Here is a 13,448-nt window from a genome sequence, read left to right on the forward strand (position 1 = left end):
GGTAATGGCGATTCCGAGATCCGACAATGGCGATTCCGAGATCGTTCGACAGGTTTAGAGGCTCCGTACGCCGTCCGCGACGTGCACAAAGGCGAGGGACGACGCAACCAAAGCGAGTGCGATCATACCAGCACTAAAGCACCGGATCCCATTAGAACTCCGAAGTTAAGCGTGCTTGGGCGAGAGTAGTACTAGGTTGGGTGACCCCCTGGGAAGTCCTCGTCTTGCACTCCTTTTTGCGCCCCGAGCGACCAAAACCCCTCCCGTCGACCTCCGAGGCGATGGTTTTGGGCCTCGGAATTTGCCGTGACCGCTACGCAGTCAGTCTCGTGGGGCTCGGAGAGAGGTTTCCGGAATGGGGTCGCAATAGCGATTCCGAGTTCGTTCGACAAAGTCACGATGGTTTCGGCGCGCGCTTGCCGGGTCCGGTAATGGCGATTCCGAGATCCGACAATGGCGATTCCGAGATCGTTCGACAGGTTTAGAGGCTCCGTACGCCGTCCGCGACGTGCACAAAGGCGAGGGACGACGCAACCAAAGCGAGTGCGATCATACCAGCACTAAAGCACCGGATCCCATTAGAACTCCGAAGTTAAGCGTGCTTGGGCGAGAGTAGTACTAGGATGGGTGACCCCCTGGGAAGTCCTCGTGTTGCACTCCTTTTTGCGCCCCTAGCGACCAAAACCCCTCCCGTCGACCTCCGAGGCGATGGTTTTGGGCCTCGGAATTTGCCGTGACCGCTACGCAGTCAGTCTCGTGGGGCTCGGAGAGAGGTTTCCGGAATGGGGTCGCAATAGCGATTCCGAGTTCGTTCGACAAAGTCACGATGGTTTCGGCGCGCGCTTGCCGGGTCCGGTAATGGCGATTCCGAGATCCGACAATGGCGATTCCGAGATCGTTCGACAGGTTTAGAGGCTCCGTACGCCGTCCGCGACGTGCACAAAGGCGAGGGACGACGCAAACAAAGCGAGTGCAATCATACCAGCACTAAAGCACCGGATCCCATCAGAACTCCGAAGTTAAGCGTGCTTGGGCGAGAGTAGTACTAGGATGGGTGACCCCCTGGGAAGTCCTCGTGTTGCACTCCTTTTTGCGCCCCGAGCGACCAAAACCCCTCCCGTCGACCTCCGAGGCGATGGTTTTGGGCCTCGGAATTTGCCGTGACCGCTAAGCGGTCAGTCTCGTGGGGCTCGGAGAGAGGTTTCCGGAATGGGGTCGCAATAGCGATTCCGAGTTCGTTCGACAAAGTCCCGATGGTTTCGGCGCGCGCTTGCCGTGTCCGGTAATGGCGATTCCGAGATCCGACAATGGCGATTCCGAGATCGTTCGAGAGGTTTAGAGGCTCCTACGCCGTCCGCGACGTGCACAAAGGCGAGGGACGACGCAAACAAAGCGAGTGCGATCATACCAGCACTAAAGCACCGGATCCCATCAGAACTCCGAAGTTAAGCGTGCTTGGGCGAGAGTAGTACTAGGTTGGGTGACCCCCTGGGAAGTCCTCGTGTTGCACTCCTTTTTGCGCCCCGAGCGACCAAAACCCCTCCCGTCGACCTCCGAGGCGATGGTTTTGGGCCTCGGAATTTGCCGTGACCGCTACGCAGTCAGTCTCGTGGGGCTCGGAGAGAGGTTTCCGGAATGGGGTCGCAATAGCGATTCCGAGTTCGTTCGACAAAGTCACGATGGTTTCGGCGCGCGCTTGCCGTGTCCGGTAATGGCGATTCCGAGATCCGACAATGGCGATTCCGAGATCGTTCGACAGGTTTAGAGGCTCCGTACGCCGTCCGCGACGTGCACAAAGGCGAGGGACGACGCAAACAAAAGCGAGTGCGATCATACCAGCCCTAAAGCACCGGATCCCATCAGAACTCCGAAGTTAAGCGTGCTTGGGCGAGAGTAGTACTAGGATGGGTGACCCCCTGGGAAGTCCTCGTGTTGCACTCCTTTTTGCGCCCCGAGCGACCAAAACCCCTCCCGTCGACCTCCGAGGCGATGGTTTTGGGCCTCGGAATTTGCCGTGACCGCTACGCAGTCAGTCTCGTGGGGCTCGGAGAGAGGTTTCCGGAATGGGGTCGCAATCGCGATTCCGAGTTCGTTCGACAAAGTCACGATGGTTTCGGCGCGTGCTTGCCGTGTCCGGTAATGGCGATTCCGAGATCCGACAATGGCGATTCCGAGATCGTTCGACAGGTTTAGAGGCTCCTACGCCGTCCGCGACGTGCACAAAGGCGAGGGACGACGCAAACAAAGCGAGTGCGATCATACCAGCACTAAATCACCGGATCCCATCAGAACTCCGAAGTTAAGCGTGCTTGGGCGAGAGTAGTACTAGGATGGGTGACCCCCTGGGAAGTCCTCGTCTTGCACTCCTTTTTGCGCCCCGAGCGACCAAAACCCCTCCCGTCGACCTCCGAGGCGATGGTTTTGGGCCTCGGAATTTGCCGTGACCGCTACGCAGTCAGTCTCGTGGGGCTCGGAGAGAGGTTTCCGGAATGGGGTCGCAATAGCGATTCCGAGTTCGTTCGACAAAGTCACGATGGTTTCGGCGCGCGCTTGCCGTGTCCGGTAATGGCGATTCCGAGATCCGACAATGGCGATTCCGAGATCGTTCGACAGGTTTAGAGGCTCCGTACGCCGTCCGCGACGTGCACAAAGGCGAGGGACGACGCAAACAAAGCGAGTGCGATCATACCAGCACTAAAGCACCGGATCCCATCAGAACTCCGAAGTTAAGCGTGCTTGGGCGAGAGTAGTACTAGGATGGGTGACCCCCTGGGAAGTCCTCGTGTTGCACTCCTTTTTGCGCCCCGAGCGACCAAAACCCCTCCCGTCGACCTCCGAGGCGATGGTTTTGGGCCTCGGAATTTGCCGTGACCGCTACGCGGTCAGTCTCGTGGGGCTCGGAGAGAGGTTTCCGGAATGGGGTCGCAATAGCGATTCCGAGTTCGTTCGACAAAGTCCCGATGGTTTCGGCGCGCGCTTGCCGTGTCCGGTAATGGCGATTCCGAGATCCGACAATGGCGATTCCGAGATCGTTCGAGAGGTTTAGAGGCTCCTACGCCGTCCGCGACGTGCACAAAGGCGAGGGACGACGCAAACAAAGCGAGTGCGATCATACCAGCACTAAAGCACCGGATCCCATCAGAACTCCGAAGGTAAGCGTGCTTGGGCGAGAGTAGTACTAGGATGGGTGACCCCCTGGGAAGTCCTCGTGTTGCACTCCTTTTTGCGCCCCGAGCGACCAAAACCCCTCCCGTCGACCTCCGAGGCGATGGTTTTGGGCCTCGGAATTTGCCGTGACCGCTACGCAGTCAGTCTCGTGGGGCTCGGAGAGAGGTTTCCGGAATGGGGTCGCAATAGCGATTCCGAGTTCGTTCGACAAAGTCACGATGGTTTCGGCGCGCGCTTGCCGTGTCCGGTAATGGCGATTCCGAGATCCGACAATGGCGATTCCGAGATCGTTCGACAGGTTTAGAGGCTCCGTACGCCGTCCGCGACGTGCACAAAGGCGAGGGACGACGCAAACAAAAGCGAGTGCGATCATACCAGCCCTAAAGCACCGGATCCCATCAGAACTCCGAAGTTAAGCGTGCTTGGGCGAGAGTAGTACTAGGATGGGTGACCCCCTGGGAAGTCCTCGTGTTGCACTCCTTTTTGCGCCCCGAGCGACCAAAACCCCTCCCGTCGACCTCCGAGGCGATGGTTTTGGGCCTCGGAATTTGCCGTGACCGCTACGCAGTCAGTCTCGTGGGGCTCGGAGAGAGGTTTCCGGAATGGGGTCGCAATAGCGATTCCGAGTTCGTTCGACAAAGTCACGATGGTTTCGGCGCGTGCTTGCCGTGTCCGGTAATGGCGATTCCGAGATCCGACAATGGCGATTCCGAGATCGTTCGACAGGTTTAGAGGCTCCTACGCCGTCCGCGACGTGCACAAAGGCGAGGGACGACGCAAACAAAGCGAGTGCGATCATACCAGCACTAAATCACCGGATCCCATCAGAACTCCGAAGTTAAGCGTGCTTGGGCGAGAGTAGTACTAGGATGGGTGACCCCCTGGGAAGTCCTCGTCTTGCACTCCTTTTTGCGCCCCGAGCGACCAAAACCCCTCCCGTCGACCTCCGAGGCGATGGTTTTGGGCCTCGGAATTTGCCGTGACCGCTACGCAGTCAGTCTCGTGGGGCTCGGAGAGAGGTTTCCGGAATGGGGTCGCAATAGCGATTCCGAGTTCGTTCGACAAAGTCACGATGGTTTCGGCGCGCGCTTGCCGTGTCCGGTAATGGCGATTCCGAGATCCGACAATGGCGATTCCGAGATCGTTCGACAGGTTTAGAGGCTCCGTACGCCGTCCGCGACGTGCACAAAGGCGAGGGACGACGCAAACAAAGCGAGTGCGATCATACCAGCACTAAATCACCGGATCCCATCAGAACTCCGAAGTTAAGCGTGCTTGGGCGAGAGTAGTACTAGGATGGGTGACCCCCTGGGAAGTCCTCGTCTTGCACTCCTTTTTGCGCCCCGAGCGACCAAAACCCCTCCCGTCGACCTCCGAGGCGATGGTTTTGGGCCTCGGAATTTGCCGTGACCGCTACGCAGTCAGTCTCGTGGGGCTCGGAGAGAGGTTTCCGGAATGGGGTCGCAATAGCGATTCCGAGTTCGTTCGACAAAGTCACGATGGTTTCGGCGCGCGCTTGCCGGGTCCGGTAATGGCGATTCCGAGATCCGACAATGGCGATTCCGAGATCGTTCGACAGGTTTAGAGGCTCCGTACGCCGTCCGCGACGTGCACAAAGGCGAGGGACGACGCAAACAAAGCGAGTGCAATCATACCAGCACTAAAGCACCGGATCCCATTAGAACTCCGAAGTTAAACGTGCTTGGGCGAGAGTAGTACTAGGATGGGTGACCCCCTGGGAAGTCCTCGTGTTGCACTCCTTTTTGCGCCCCGAGCGACCAAAACCCCTCCCGTCGACCTCCGAGGCGATGGTTTTGGGCCTCGGAATTTGCCGTGACCGCTACGCAGTCAGTCTCGTGGGGCTCGGAGAGAGGTTTCCGGAATGGGGTCGCAATAGCGATTCCGAGTTCGTTCGACAAAGTCACGATGGTTTCGGCGCGCGCTTGCCGGGTCCGGTAATGGCGATTCCGAGATCCGACAATGGCGATTCCGAGATCGTTCGACAGGTTTAGAGGCTCCGTACGCCGTCCGCGACGTGCACAAAGGCGAGGGACGACGCAAACAAAGCGAGTGCGATCATACCAGCACTAAAGCACCGGATCCCATCAGAACTCCGAAGTTAAGCGTGCTCGGGCGAGAGTAGTACTAGGATGGGTGACCCCCTGGGAAGTCCTCGTGTTGCACTCCTTTTTGCGCCCCGAGCGACCAAAACCCCTCCCGTCGACCTCCGAGGCGATGGTTTTGGGCCTCGGAATTTGCCGTGACCGCTACGCGGTCAGTCTCGTGGGGCTCGGAGAGAGGTTTCCGGAATGGGGTCGCAATAGCGATTCCGAGTTCGTTCGACAAAGTCCCGATGGTTTCGGCGCGCGCTTGCCGTGTCCGGTAATGGCGATTCCGAGATCCGACAATGGCGATTCCGAGATCGTTCGAGAGGTTTAGAGGCTCCTACGCCGTCCGCGACGTGCACAAAGGCGAGGGACGACGCAAACAAAGCGAGTGCGATCATACCAGCACTAAAGCACCGGATCCCATCAGAACTCCGAAGTTAAGCGTGCTTGGGCGAGAGTAGTACTAGGTTGGGTGACCCCCTGGGAAGTCCTCGTGTTGCACTCCTTTTTGCGCCCCGAGCGACCAAAACCCCTCCCGTCGACCTCCGAGGCGATGGTTTTGGGCCTCGGAATTTGCCGTGACCGCTACGCAGTCAGTCTCGTGGGGCTCGGAGAGAGGTTTCCGGAATGGGGTCGCAATAGCGATTCCGAGTTCGTTCGACAAAGTCACGATGGTTTCGGCGCGCGCTTGCCGTGTCCGGTAATGGCGATTCCGAGATCCGACAATGGCGATTCCGAGATCGTTCGACAGGTTTAGAGGCTCCGTACGCCGTCCGCGACGTGCACAAAGGCGAGGGACGACGCAAACAAAAGCGAGTGCGATCATACCAGCCCTAAAGCACCGGATCCCATCAGAACTCCGAAGTTAAGCGTGCTTGGGCGAGAGTAGTACTAGGATGGGTGACCCCCTGGGAAGTCCTCGTGTTGCACTCCTTTTTGCGCCCCGAGCGACCAAAACCCCTCCCGTCGACCTCCGAGGCGATGGTTTTGGGCCTCGGAATTTGCCGTGACCGCTACGCAGTCAGTCTCGTGGGGCTCGGAGAGAGGTTTCCGGAATGGGGTCGCAATAGCGATTCCGAGTTCGTTCGACAAAGTCACGATGGTTTCGGCGCGCGCTTGCCGTGTCCGGTAATGGCGATTCCGAGATCCGACAATGGCGATTCCGAGATCGTTCGAGAGGTTTAGAGGCTCCGTACGCCGTCCGCGACGTGCACAAAGGCGAGGGACGACGCAAACAATGCGAGTGCGATCATACCAGCACTAAAGCACCGGATCCCATCAGAACTCCGAAGTTAAGCGTGCTTGGGCGAGAGTAGTACTAGGATGGGTGACCCCCTGGGAAGTCCTCGTGTTGCACTCCTTTTTGCGCCCCGAGCGACCAAAACCCCTCCCGTCGACCTCCGAGGCGATGGATTTGGGCCTCGGAATTTGCCGTGACCGTCACGATGGTTTCGGCGCGCGCTTGCCGGGTCCGGTAATGGCGATTCCGAGATCCGACAATGGCGATTCTGAGATCGTTCGAGAGGTTTAGAGGCTCCTACGCCGTCCGCGACGTGCACAAAGGCGAGGGACGACGCAAACAAAGCGAGTGCGATCATACCAGCACTAAAGCACCGGATCCCATCAGAACTCCGAAGTTAAGCGTGCTTGGGCGAGAGTAGTACTAGGATGGGTGACCCCTTGGGAAGTCCTCGTGTTGCACTCCTTTTTGCGCCCCGAGCGACCAAAACCCCTCCCGTCGACCTCCGAGGCGATGGTTTTGGGCCTCGGAATTTGCCGTGACCGCTACGCAGTCAGTCTCGTGGGGCTCGGAGAGAGGTTTCCGGAATGGGGTCGCAATAGCGATTCCGAGTTCGTTCGACAAAGTCACGATGGTTTCGGCGCGCGCTTGCCGTGTCCGGTAATGGCGATTCCGAGATCCGACAATGGCGATTCCGAGATCGTTCGAGAGGTTTAGAGGCTCCTACGCCGTCCGCGACGTGCACAAAGGCGAGGGACGACGCAAACAAAGCGAGTGCGATCATACCTGCACTAAATCACCGGATCCCATCAGAACTCCGAAGTTAAGCGTGCTTGGGCGAGAGTAGTACTAGGATGGGTGACCCCCTGGGAAGTCCTCGTGTTGCACTCCTTTTTGCGCCCCGAGCGACCAAAACCCCTCCCGTCGACCTCCGAGGCGATGGTTTTGGGCCTCGGAATTTGCCGTGACCGCTACGCAGTCAGTCTCGTGGGGCTCGGAGAGAGGTTTCCGGAATGGGGTCGCAATCGCGATTCCGAGTTCGTTCGACAAAGTCACGATGGTTTCGGCGCGTGCTTGCCGTGTCCGGTAATGGCGATTCCGAGATCCGACAATGGCGATTCCGAGATCGTTCGACAGGTTTAGAGGCTCCTACGCCGTCCGCGACGTGCACAAAGGCGAGGGACGACGCAAACAAAGCGAGTGCGATCATACCAGCACTAAATCACCGGATCCCATCAGAACTCCGAAGTTAAGCGTGCTTGGGCGAGAGTAGTACTAGGATGGGTGACCCCCTGGGAAGTCCTCGTCTTGCACTCCTTTTTGCGCCCCGAGCGACCAAAACCCCTCCCGTCGACCTCCGAGGCGATGGTTTTGGGCCTCGGAATTTGCCGTGACCGCTACGCAGTCAGTCTCGTGGGGCTCGGAGAGAGGTTTCCGGAATGGGGTCGCAATAGCGATTCCGAGTTCGTTCGACAAAGTCACGATGGTTTCGGCGCGCGCTTGCCGTGTCCGGTAATGGCGATTCCGAGATCCGACAATGGCGATTCCGAGATCGTTCGACAGGTTTAGAGGCTCCGTACGCCGTCCGCGACGTGCACAAAGGCGAGGGACGACGCAAACAAAGCGAGTGCGATCATACCAGCCCTAAAGCACCGGATCCCATCAGAACTCCGAAGTTAAGCGTGCTTGGGCGAGAGTAGTACTAGGATGGGTGACCCCCTGGGAAGTCCTCGTGTTGCACTCCTTTTTGCGCCCCGAGCGACCAAAACCCCTCCCGTCGACCTCCGAGGCGATGGTTTTGGGCCTCGGAATTTGCCTTGACCGCTACGCAGTCAGTCTCGTGGGGCTCGGAGAGAGGTTTCCGGAATGGGGTCGCAATAGCGATTCCGAGTTCGTTCGACAAAGTCACGATGGTTTCGGCGCGCGCTTGCTGGGTCCGGTAATGGCGATTCCGAGATCCGACAATGGCGATTCCGAGATCGTTCGACAGGTTTAGAGGCTCCGTACGCCGTCCGCGACGTGCACAAAGGCGAGGGACGACGCAAACAAAGCGAGTGCGATCATACCAGCACTAAAGCACCGGATCCCATTAGAACTCCGAAGTTAAACGTGCTTGGGCGAGAGTAGTACTAGGATGGGTGACCCCCTGGGAAGTCCTCGTGTTGCACTCCTTTTTGCGCCCCGAGCGACCAAAACCCCTCCCGTCGACCTCCGAGGCGATGGTTTTGGGCCTCGGAATTTGCCGTGACCGCTACGCAGTCAGTCTCGTGGGGCTCGGAGAGAGGTTTCCGGAATGGGGTCGCAATAGCGATTCCGAGTTCGTTCGACAAAGTCACGATGGTTTCGGCGCGCGCTTGCCGGGTCCGGTAATGGCGATTCCGAGATCCGACAATGGCGATTCCGAGATCGTTCGACAGGTTTAGAGGCTCCGTACGCCGTCCGCGACGTGCACAAAGGCGAGGGACGACGCAAACAAAGCGAGTGCGATCATACCAGCACTAAAGCACCGGATCCCATCAGAACTCCGAAGTTAAGCGTGCTTGGGCGAGAGTAGTACTAGGATGGGTGACCCCCTGGGAAGTCCTCGTGTTGCACTCCTTTTTGCGCCCCGAGCGACCAAAACCCCTCCCGTCGACCTCCGAGGCGATGGTTTTGGGCCTCGGAATTTGCCGTGACCGCTACGCGGTCAGTCTCGTGGGGCTCGGAGAGAGGTTTCCGGAATGGGGTCGCAATAGCGATTCCGAGTTCGTTCGACAAAGTCCCGATGGTTTCGGCGCGCGCTTGCCGTGTCCGGTAATGGCGATTCCGAGATCCGACAATGGCGATTCCGAGATCGTTCGAGAGGTTTAGAGGCTCCTACGCCGTCCGCGACGTGCACAAAGGCGAGGGACGACGCAAACAAAGCGAGTGCGATCATACCAGCACTAAAGCACCGGATCCCATCAGAACTCCGAAGTTAAGCGTGCTTGGGCGAGAGTAGTACTAGGATGGGTGACCCCCTGGGAAGTCCTCGTGTTGCACTCCTTTTTGCGCCCCGAGCGACCAAAACCCCTCCCGTCGACCTCCGAGGCGATGGTTTTGGGCCTCGGAATTTGCCGTGACCGCTACGCAGTCAGTCTCGTGGGGCTCGGAGAGAGGTTTCCGGAATGGGGTCGCAATAGCGATTCCGAGTTCGTTCGACAAAGTCACGATGGTTTCGGCGCGCGCTTGCCGTGTCCGGTAATGGCGATTCCGAGATCCGACAATGGCGATTCCGAGATCGTTCGACAGGTTTAGAGGCTCCGTACGCCGTCCGCGACGTGCACAAAGGCGAGGGACGACGCAAACAAAAGCGAGTGCGATCATACCAGCCCTAAAGCACCGGATCCCATCAGAACTCCGAAGTTAAGCGTGCTTGGGCGAGAGTAGTACTAGGATGGGTGACCCCCTGGGAAGTCCTCGTGTTGCACTCCTTTTTGCGCCCCGAGCGACCAAAACCCCTCCCGTCGACCTCCGAGGCGATGGTTTTGGGCCTCGGAATTTGCCGTGACCGCTACGCAGTCAGTCTCGTGGGGCTCGGAGAGAGGTTTCCGGAATGGGGTCGCAATAGCGATTCCGAGTTCGTTCGACAAAGTCACGATGGTTTCGGCGCGTGCTTGCCGTGTCCGGTAATGGCGATTCCGAGATCCGACAATGGCGATTCCGAGATCGTTCGACAGGTTTAGAGGCTCCTACGCCGTCCGCGACGTGCACAAAGGCGAGGGACGACGCAAACAAAGCGATTGCGATCATACCAGCACTAAATCACCGGATCCCATCAGAACTCCGAAGTTAAGCGTGCTTGGGCGAGAGTAGTACTAGGATGGGTGACCCCCTGGGAAGTCCTCGTGTTGCACTCCTTTTTGCGCCCCGAGCGACCAAAACCCCTCCCGTCGACCTCCGAGGCGATGGTTTTGGGCCTCGGAATTTGCCGTGACCGCTACGCAGTCAGTCTCGTGGGGCTCGGAGAGAGGTTTCCGGAATGGGGTCGCAATAGCGATTCCGAGTTCGTTCGACAAAGTCACGATGGTTTCGGCGCGCGCTTGCCGTGTCCGGTAATGGCGATTCCGAGATCCGACAATGGCGATTCCGAGATCGTTCGACAGGTTTAGAGGCTCCGTACGCCGTCCGCGACGTGCACAAAGGCGAGGGACGACGCAAACAAAGCGAGTGCGATCATACCAGCACTAAATCACCGGATCCCATCAGAACTCCGAAGTTAAGCGTGCTTGGGCGAGAGTAGTACTAGGATGGGTGACCCCCTGGGAAGTCCTCGTCTTGCACTCCTTTTTGCGCCCCGAGCGACCAAAACCCCTCCCGTCGACCTCCGAGGCGATGGTTTTGGGCCTCGGAATTTGCCGTGACCGCTACGCAGTCAGTCTCGTGGGGCTCAGAGAGAGGTTTCCGGAATGGGGTCGCAATAGCGATTCCGAGTTCGTTCGACAAAGTCACGATGGTTTCGGCGCGCGCTTGCCGGGTCCGGTAATGGCGATTCCGAGATCCGACAATGGCGATTCCGAGATCGTTCGACAGGTTTAGAGGCTCCGTACGCCGTCCGCGACGTGCACAAAGGCGAGGGACGACGCAAACAAAGCGAGTGCAATCATACCAGCACTAAAGCACCGGATCCCATTAGAACTCCGAAGTTAAACGTGCTTGGGCGAGAGTAGTACTAGGATGGGTGACCCCCTGGGAAGTCCTCGTGTTGCACTCCTTTTTGCGCCCCGAGCGACCAAAACCCCTCCCGTCGACCTCCGAGGCGATGGTTTTGGGCCTCGGAATTTGCCGTGACCGCTACGCAGTCAGTCTCGTGGGGCTCGGAGAGAGGTTTCCGGAATGGGGTCGCAATAGCGATTCCGAGTTCGTTCGACAAAGTCACGATGGTTTCGGCGCGCGCTTGCCGGGTCCGGTAATGGCGATTCCGAGATCCGACAATGGCGATTCCGAGATCGTTCGACAGGTTTAGAGGCTCCGTACGCCGTCCGCGACGTGCACAAAGGCGAGGGACGACGCAAACAAAGCGAGTGCGATCATACCAGCACTAAAGCACCGGATCCCATCAGAACTCCGAAGTTAAGCGTGCTCGGGCGAGAGTAGTACTAGGATGGGTGACCCCCTGGGAAGTCCTCGTGTTGCACTCCTTTTTGCGCCCCGAGCGACCAAAACCCCTCCCGTCGACCTCCGAGGCGATGGTTTTGGGCCTCGGAATTTGCCGTGACCGCTACGCGGTCAGTCTCGTGGGGCTCGGAGAGAGGTTTCCGGAATGGGGTCGCAATAGCGATTCCGAGTTCGTTCGACAAAGTCCCGATGGTTTCGGCGCGCGCTTGCCGTGTCCGGTAATGGCGATTCCGAGATCCGACAATGGCGATTCCGAGATCGTTCGAGAGGTTTAGAGGCTCCTACGCCGTCCGCGACGTGCACAAAGGCGAGGGACGACGCAAACAAAGCGTGTGCGATCATACCAGCACTAAAGCACCGGATCCCATCAGAACTCCGAAGTTAAGCGTGCTTGGGCGAGAGTAGTACTAGGATGGGTGACCCCCTGGGAAGTCCTCGTGTTGCACTCCTTTTTGCGCCCCGAGCGACCAAAACCCCTCCCGTCGACCTCCGAGGCGATGGTTTTGGGCCTCGGAATTTGCCGTGACCGCTACGCAGTCAGTCTCGTGGGGCTCGGAGAGAGGTTTCCGGAATGGGGTCGCAATAGCGATTCCGAGTTCGTTCGACAAAGTCACGATGGTTTCGGCGCGCGCTTGCCGTGTCCGGTAATGGCGATTCCGAGATCCGACAATGGCGATTCCGAGATCGTTCGACAGGTTTAGAGGCTCCGTACGCCGTCCGCGACGTGCACAAAGGCGAGGGACGACGCAAACAAAAGCGAGTGCGATCATACCAGCCCTAAAGCACCGGATCCCATCAGAACTCCGAAGTTAAGCGTGCTTGGGCGAGAGTAGTACTAGGATGGGTGACCCCCTGGGAAGTCCTCGTGTTGCACTCCTTTTTGCGCCCCGAGCGACCAAAACCCCTCCCGTCGACCTCCGAGGCGATGGTTTTGGGCCTCGGAATTTGCCGTGACCGCTACGCAGTCAGTCTCGTGGGGCTCGGAGAGAGGTTTCCGGAATGGGGTCGCAATAGCGATTCCGAGTTCGTTCGACAAAGTCACGATGGTTTCGGCGCGTGCTTGCCGTGTCCGGTAATGGCGATTCCGAGATCCGACAATGGCGATTCCGAGATCGTTCGACAGGTTTAGAGGCTCCTACGCCGTCCGCGACGTGCACAAAGGCGAGGGACGACGCAAACAAAGCGAGTGCGATCATACCAGCACTAAATCACCGGATCCCATCAGAACTCCGAAGTTAAGCGTGCTTGGGCGAGAGTAGTACTAGGATGGGTGACCCCCTGGGAAGTCCTCGTCTTGCACTCCTTTTTGCGCCCCGAGCGACCAAAACCCCTCCCGTCGACCTCCGAGGCGATGGTTTTGGGCCTCGGAATTTGCCGTGACCGCTACGCAGTCAGTCTCGTGGGGCTCGGAGAGAGGTTTCCGGAATGGGGTCGCAATAGCGATTCCGAGTTCGTTCGACAAAGTCACGATGGTTTCGGCGCGCGCTTGCCGTGTCCGGTAATGGCGATTCCGAGATCCGACAATGGCGATTCCGAGATCGTTCGACAGGTTTAGAGGCTCCGTACGCCGTCCGCGACGTGCACAAAGGCGAGGGACGACGCAAACAAAGCGAGTGCGATCATACCAGCACTAAATCACCGGATCCCATCAGAACTCCGAAGTTAAGCGTGCTTGGGCGAGAGTAGTACTAGGATGGGTGACCCCCTGGGAAGTCCTCGTCTTGCACTCCTTTTTGCGCCCCGAGCGACCAAAACCCCTCCCGTCGACCTCCGAGGCGATGGTTTTGGGCCTCGGA

At 58.5% G+C, this 13,448-nt stretch overlaps 32 non-coding genes across 32 annotated transcripts; all 32 read left to right on the forward strand.

Moving 5' to 3' along the window:
• The first annotated feature begins 114 nt into the window (after nt 1–114).
• LOC135647118 (5S ribosomal RNA) lies at nt 115–233 on the forward strand. The gene has a single exon (XR_010499861.1). It is a non-coding gene; the product is annotated as a 5S ribosomal RNA (ribosomal RNA).
• A 308-nt stretch (nt 234–541) lies between these two features.
• On the forward strand, nt 542–660 carry LOC135648066 (5S ribosomal RNA). Its single transcript, XR_010500758.1, has one exon. It is a non-coding gene; the product is annotated as a 5S ribosomal RNA (ribosomal RNA).
• Nucleotides 661–968: 308 nt separating this feature from the next.
• On the forward strand, nt 969–1,087 carry LOC135648030 (5S ribosomal RNA). Its single transcript, XR_010500724.1, has one exon. It is a non-coding gene; the product is annotated as a 5S ribosomal RNA (ribosomal RNA).
• Nucleotides 1,088–1,394: 307 nt separating this feature from the next.
• Nucleotides 1,395–1,513, forward strand: LOC135648083 (5S ribosomal RNA). Its single transcript, XR_010500774.1, has one exon. It is a non-coding gene; the product is annotated as a 5S ribosomal RNA (ribosomal RNA).
• A 309-nt stretch (nt 1,514–1,822) lies between these two features.
• Nucleotides 1,823–1,941, forward strand: LOC135646517 (5S ribosomal RNA). The gene has a single exon (XR_010499264.1). It is a non-coding gene; the product is annotated as a 5S ribosomal RNA (ribosomal RNA).
• Nucleotides 1,942–2,248: 307 nt separating this feature from the next.
• On the forward strand, nt 2,249–2,367 carry LOC135647081 (5S ribosomal RNA). The gene has a single exon (XR_010499825.1). It is a non-coding gene; the product is annotated as a 5S ribosomal RNA (ribosomal RNA).
• Nucleotides 2,368–2,675: 308 nt separating this feature from the next.
• On the forward strand, nt 2,676–2,794 carry LOC135646562 (5S ribosomal RNA). The gene has a single exon (XR_010499309.1). It is a non-coding gene; the product is annotated as a 5S ribosomal RNA (ribosomal RNA).
• A 307-nt stretch (nt 2,795–3,101) lies between these two features.
• LOC135646371 (5S ribosomal RNA) lies at nt 3,102–3,220 on the forward strand. The gene has a single exon (XR_010499124.1). It is a non-coding gene; the product is annotated as a 5S ribosomal RNA (ribosomal RNA).
• Nucleotides 3,221–3,529: 309 nt separating this feature from the next.
• On the forward strand, nt 3,530–3,648 carry LOC135646518 (5S ribosomal RNA). The gene has a single exon (XR_010499265.1). It is a non-coding gene; the product is annotated as a 5S ribosomal RNA (ribosomal RNA).
• Nucleotides 3,649–3,955: 307 nt separating this feature from the next.
• Nucleotides 3,956–4,074, forward strand: LOC135647082 (5S ribosomal RNA). The gene has a single exon (XR_010499826.1). It is a non-coding gene; the product is annotated as a 5S ribosomal RNA (ribosomal RNA).
• Nucleotides 4,075–4,382: 308 nt separating this feature from the next.
• On the forward strand, nt 4,383–4,501 carry LOC135647084 (5S ribosomal RNA). Its single transcript, XR_010499827.1, has one exon. It is a non-coding gene; the product is annotated as a 5S ribosomal RNA (ribosomal RNA).
• A 308-nt stretch (nt 4,502–4,809) lies between these two features.
• LOC135646304 (5S ribosomal RNA) lies at nt 4,810–4,928 on the forward strand. Its single transcript, XR_010499061.1, has one exon. It is a non-coding gene; the product is annotated as a 5S ribosomal RNA (ribosomal RNA).
• Nucleotides 4,929–5,236: 308 nt separating this feature from the next.
• LOC135648064 (5S ribosomal RNA) lies at nt 5,237–5,355 on the forward strand. The gene has a single exon (XR_010500756.1). It is a non-coding gene; the product is annotated as a 5S ribosomal RNA (ribosomal RNA).
• Nucleotides 5,356–5,662: 307 nt separating this feature from the next.
• LOC135648084 (5S ribosomal RNA) lies at nt 5,663–5,781 on the forward strand. Its single transcript, XR_010500775.1, has one exon. It is a non-coding gene; the product is annotated as a 5S ribosomal RNA (ribosomal RNA).
• Nucleotides 5,782–6,090: 309 nt separating this feature from the next.
• On the forward strand, nt 6,091–6,209 carry LOC135646519 (5S ribosomal RNA). Its single transcript, XR_010499266.1, has one exon. It is a non-coding gene; the product is annotated as a 5S ribosomal RNA (ribosomal RNA).
• Nucleotides 6,210–6,517: 308 nt separating this feature from the next.
• On the forward strand, nt 6,518–6,636 carry LOC135646674 (5S ribosomal RNA). The gene has a single exon (XR_010499426.1). It is a non-coding gene; the product is annotated as a 5S ribosomal RNA (ribosomal RNA).
• Nucleotides 6,637–6,862: 226 nt separating this feature from the next.
• LOC135648043 (5S ribosomal RNA) lies at nt 6,863–6,981 on the forward strand. Its single transcript, XR_010500736.1, has one exon. It is a non-coding gene; the product is annotated as a 5S ribosomal RNA (ribosomal RNA).
• Nucleotides 6,982–7,288: 307 nt separating this feature from the next.
• LOC135646385 (5S ribosomal RNA) lies at nt 7,289–7,407 on the forward strand. Its single transcript, XR_010499138.1, has one exon. It is a non-coding gene; the product is annotated as a 5S ribosomal RNA (ribosomal RNA).
• A 307-nt stretch (nt 7,408–7,714) lies between these two features.
• LOC135647085 (5S ribosomal RNA) lies at nt 7,715–7,833 on the forward strand. The gene has a single exon (XR_010499828.1). It is a non-coding gene; the product is annotated as a 5S ribosomal RNA (ribosomal RNA).
• Nucleotides 7,834–8,141: 308 nt separating this feature from the next.
• On the forward strand, nt 8,142–8,260 carry LOC135646520 (5S ribosomal RNA). Its single transcript, XR_010499267.1, has one exon. It is a non-coding gene; the product is annotated as a 5S ribosomal RNA (ribosomal RNA).
• Nucleotides 8,261–8,568: 308 nt separating this feature from the next.
• LOC135646280 (5S ribosomal RNA) lies at nt 8,569–8,687 on the forward strand. Its single transcript, XR_010499038.1, has one exon. It is a non-coding gene; the product is annotated as a 5S ribosomal RNA (ribosomal RNA).
• A 308-nt stretch (nt 8,688–8,995) lies between these two features.
• LOC135646788 (5S ribosomal RNA) lies at nt 8,996–9,114 on the forward strand. The gene has a single exon (XR_010499546.1). It is a non-coding gene; the product is annotated as a 5S ribosomal RNA (ribosomal RNA).
• Nucleotides 9,115–9,421: 307 nt separating this feature from the next.
• On the forward strand, nt 9,422–9,540 carry LOC135646905 (5S ribosomal RNA). The gene has a single exon (XR_010499658.1). It is a non-coding gene; the product is annotated as a 5S ribosomal RNA (ribosomal RNA).
• Nucleotides 9,541–9,849: 309 nt separating this feature from the next.
• LOC135646521 (5S ribosomal RNA) lies at nt 9,850–9,968 on the forward strand. Its single transcript, XR_010499268.1, has one exon. It is a non-coding gene; the product is annotated as a 5S ribosomal RNA (ribosomal RNA).
• Nucleotides 9,969–10,275: 307 nt separating this feature from the next.
• LOC135647046 (5S ribosomal RNA) lies at nt 10,276–10,394 on the forward strand. The gene has a single exon (XR_010499791.1). It is a non-coding gene; the product is annotated as a 5S ribosomal RNA (ribosomal RNA).
• A 308-nt stretch (nt 10,395–10,702) lies between these two features.
• On the forward strand, nt 10,703–10,821 carry LOC135647086 (5S ribosomal RNA). Its single transcript, XR_010499829.1, has one exon. It is a non-coding gene; the product is annotated as a 5S ribosomal RNA (ribosomal RNA).
• A 308-nt stretch (nt 10,822–11,129) lies between these two features.
• Nucleotides 11,130–11,248, forward strand: LOC135646305 (5S ribosomal RNA). Its single transcript, XR_010499062.1, has one exon. It is a non-coding gene; the product is annotated as a 5S ribosomal RNA (ribosomal RNA).
• Nucleotides 11,249–11,556: 308 nt separating this feature from the next.
• LOC135648065 (5S ribosomal RNA) lies at nt 11,557–11,675 on the forward strand. The gene has a single exon (XR_010500757.1). It is a non-coding gene; the product is annotated as a 5S ribosomal RNA (ribosomal RNA).
• Nucleotides 11,676–11,982: 307 nt separating this feature from the next.
• On the forward strand, nt 11,983–12,101 carry LOC135648124 (5S ribosomal RNA). Its single transcript, XR_010500814.1, has one exon. It is a non-coding gene; the product is annotated as a 5S ribosomal RNA (ribosomal RNA).
• A 309-nt stretch (nt 12,102–12,410) lies between these two features.
• LOC135646522 (5S ribosomal RNA) lies at nt 12,411–12,529 on the forward strand. The gene has a single exon (XR_010499269.1). It is a non-coding gene; the product is annotated as a 5S ribosomal RNA (ribosomal RNA).
• A 307-nt stretch (nt 12,530–12,836) lies between these two features.
• LOC135647088 (5S ribosomal RNA) lies at nt 12,837–12,955 on the forward strand. The gene has a single exon (XR_010499831.1). It is a non-coding gene; the product is annotated as a 5S ribosomal RNA (ribosomal RNA).
• Nucleotides 12,956–13,263: 308 nt separating this feature from the next.
• Nucleotides 13,264–13,382, forward strand: LOC135647089 (5S ribosomal RNA). The gene has a single exon (XR_010499833.1). It is a non-coding gene; the product is annotated as a 5S ribosomal RNA (ribosomal RNA).
• The last annotated feature ends 66 nt before the right edge of the window (nt 13,383–13,448 follow it).

Source organism: Musa acuminata, chromosome BXJ3-8 (genome assembly GCF_036884655.1).
Source record: "Musa acuminata AAA Group cultivar baxijiao chromosome BXJ3-8, Cavendish_Baxijiao_AAA, whole genome shotgun sequence".
NCBI lineage: Eukaryota > Viridiplantae > Streptophyta > Magnoliopsida > Zingiberales > Musaceae > Musa > Musa acuminata.